The sequence below is a fragment of the Capra hircus genome, chromosome 9, assembly GCF_001704415.2.
Source record: "Capra hircus breed San Clemente chromosome 9, ASM170441v1, whole genome shotgun sequence".
NCBI classification, from domain to species: Eukaryota; Metazoa; Chordata; class Mammalia; order Artiodactyla; family Bovidae; genus Capra; species Capra hircus.
Genome location: NC_030816.1, coordinates 75,741,944 through 75,744,994, shown reverse-complemented (window position 1 = coordinate 75,744,994; position 3,051 = coordinate 75,741,944).

The following is a 3,051-nucleotide window of genomic DNA, read 5'->3' as shown; positions in this document are numbered from 1 at the left end:
TACCACTGAGCCACCTGGGAAACCCATTATGTGTGTACCAGGTAGCACTTAACAAAATGTATTTCTTAGACCCACAACCGAAAAAGTTTGAAACCCACGTGCCTACAATAATAGATTTTAAACAACAACAAAATTCCTAAAGTATAGGGAATCCTTGAAGAAACATAGTCTAAATAACAACCAACTATAAAATAAGCATTTTCTATAAACGTTTTAGCAAAAACAAAATAGGAGACACTCAAAATACATCTTTTCTGACTGATATGTTAAGCCTGTAAATACAGAAGGTGTGGTATCTACCCTAGACTTATAAATCTACCATGTAAAAAAGTATATCATTTTTCTAATATAAGAGATTACTCATAGGACATCCTTCAAAAAGGTGTGCAATAAAAAAGCTTTGGGATCTACCCACATGTACTATTTCCTCTTAATATTACTTTCATCCTCAGTGTTAAAGGAAAGTCTATCTTCAACTTGAGTGCACACAAATTTTTCCCCCACCCCCTGAAAAAAAGTGAAATACAGTACTATTAAATTGCTCTCTGCCCACTGTCTCACTGGAACTATTCTCTTCAGAACACAATCAAGTGTATTATTTCTCTGGCTGCACCTCAGTATAACATATACCAAAACTTTTAGCAACACAAGAGTCTACAAAATATTTATGCATGACTTCTGATGAATCCATTCAGATTATTTTCTTGCACTGTGATTTTCTTTGAGGTAAAATGTGTGAAATTATTTTTGAAACCCTAATTGGCCAAATTTATTTTCAAAATGCAAAATAAATCAGTACACAAAATAAACAGATAACATATTTTTCTTATTGTTTAACTCAGGGCATTTGTGGCTCTCCCACAACCAGACTGACAGCTTCTCTGACCAAATCCTGACATCCACTACACTAACCCTTCTCTGCAAGAACTGTCTGCTCCCCCCAACCTTTGCATTTGAATCCATCTAAATGTTTCTACTTCAACCAGTTGCAGAAAACAAATATAATCTGTATATTTTCCTTTTAATGCTAATACTTGATGATGACTAAAAATAATTGGCATATTTGGCAAAATCCAAGTACCTATGATTATGCCTTCAAAGAACTAGCAACAAAGCAGCCCACCTTTAAGTCAAGAGCAGCATCTTTGAAAAAGACTAGGATGCTCCTGACAGCACCTGCTCTAGGAAAAAGATTCAGAATAAGCCCTGAATTTATTTCTATACAACTATATGGAGTACAATACTGGGAAACTATCTGTTGATCTTGAGAATAAGCATTGTTACTCTGACTGAAGGCCAAATACCTGAGACACATAGGCAAGTTTCTGCCCAATGGCTTCATCTGAAACTTTAGAATTTTGTCCAGTTTTTCCTTTTACTTAAATCAGTTCACTCTCCCTGTGAGCACTCATCAGACCATAAATTTGAAACTTCAGTCTCAGAGTATTAAGAAACCAAGATCAAAATCACTGTAGTTTCCAAATGAGATGAAACAGATTTCAACTGCAGAGCCTATCCCAGGAACCCCACATGCCAGTCTAACGGCCAACTTTTGATGTTTTAGTGATAGTGCACCAGAAATACTTACACCAGGGTCAGAATTCGGTTTTGCAAGGCAGACATTTAGCCACTCAACGAGTCATTTATCTAGCTGATCAAAGAATGAGAAAGGTCAAGGCAGGTATGTACTAAATCTATTACTCACTTTTGGACCACTAAAGTTATACAGCTGTGTATTGTCTTCAAGAAAGAAAAATTAGTCATCAGTAGCACCAGGTACAACCCGGTTATCAAATCATACAGTTAGCAGGGACATTTCTGTATGTTAAATTAATTCTGTATTAAGATAGTAGGCTTGCTTGAAGTTATTTTGCGAACTATGTCACAGGGCGCTGTGCCTAGGTTTCACTACATAAAATAAACCAAAATGGGTTCCACATCAAATCAAGGAGCTTATAATCAGGAAAGCATGCTTTAAAACCAAAAAGAAGCCTAGGGAACTGCCGCCTCCATTTCCAAACAAATGAAGCCAGTCTTAAATCTTCAAACTCCTAGATATGTAAAACAAAGAAATCATTAAATGCATTCCTCAAAGGACAATATCATTACTTCTAAAGATACAAACAAAATTCTAGCAAAACAGCAATGACGCAAAAGTAAATCTTAAGATGTTAAAAATCACCACCAAACAATACTAAATTCCATGCCTGTCTAGTTGCCATGTTTCAGGAACTCCCTGTTAAAAAGATTTCAGGACCTCTAATAAATTCGACAGAATGGCCAACTCTAGAATCCACTCTAACAGTATCTCACAGACCAAAAGTTAAGTATCTAAATAGTTTCTAGGTAACAAACATGCTTTGCAGACTTCGATTTTTCTGGACCAAAACTTCACCAGCTAAAACACAACTGCTGCCACAAGCATCAAGTTATATCCTAACAGAAACGTCTCACACCGGTCAGTAAGGAAGCAGTTCTATCTCCAGAGACACCACAAACGAGCATTTCTATTCCAGCTTGACTTCCTTACTACCACTGGCAATCTTTTTTTTAAAAAAAAGAGTATTAGTTCCACAATGAGCTCCTTGATTCATTCTCAAGTCCGTTGCAAGACTTAAGGCTTAAAACGTATGCTAATTCGGGCAGCAGAGGGACAAAGGTGCGGGCAGAGAGATGTCAAGCAGGCCGCTTGCAGAAGGATCCCAGCAGGAGTTCTCCGAGCCTTGCCGGAGCATCTCCAGGAGCGTCCTACCTAACGCTTTATGTAAACATGGGGCTTGTGACTCAAGCCTCAAGCCCCAATAGGTGGAGAGAAGTTTCCTCGCCTTGGCTGCACATGGTTTGCAGAAGTTTGGCTGGAGCGTAGCGCGGAGCCTGGGTGGGAGCGGCAGCGTACTTAGTGCTGCAGGCGGCGGCGGCGGCGGCGGCGGCAGAGCAGCAGGAGGCGGAGGCGGGCGGGGGGAGGGGAGGCGGCTGGGGGGGGGCGGAGGGGGCTCTTGCCGCCACAGCTCTCTCGCCGCCTCTCCCCCCCGGCGGGAGCCGCTCTCAGCC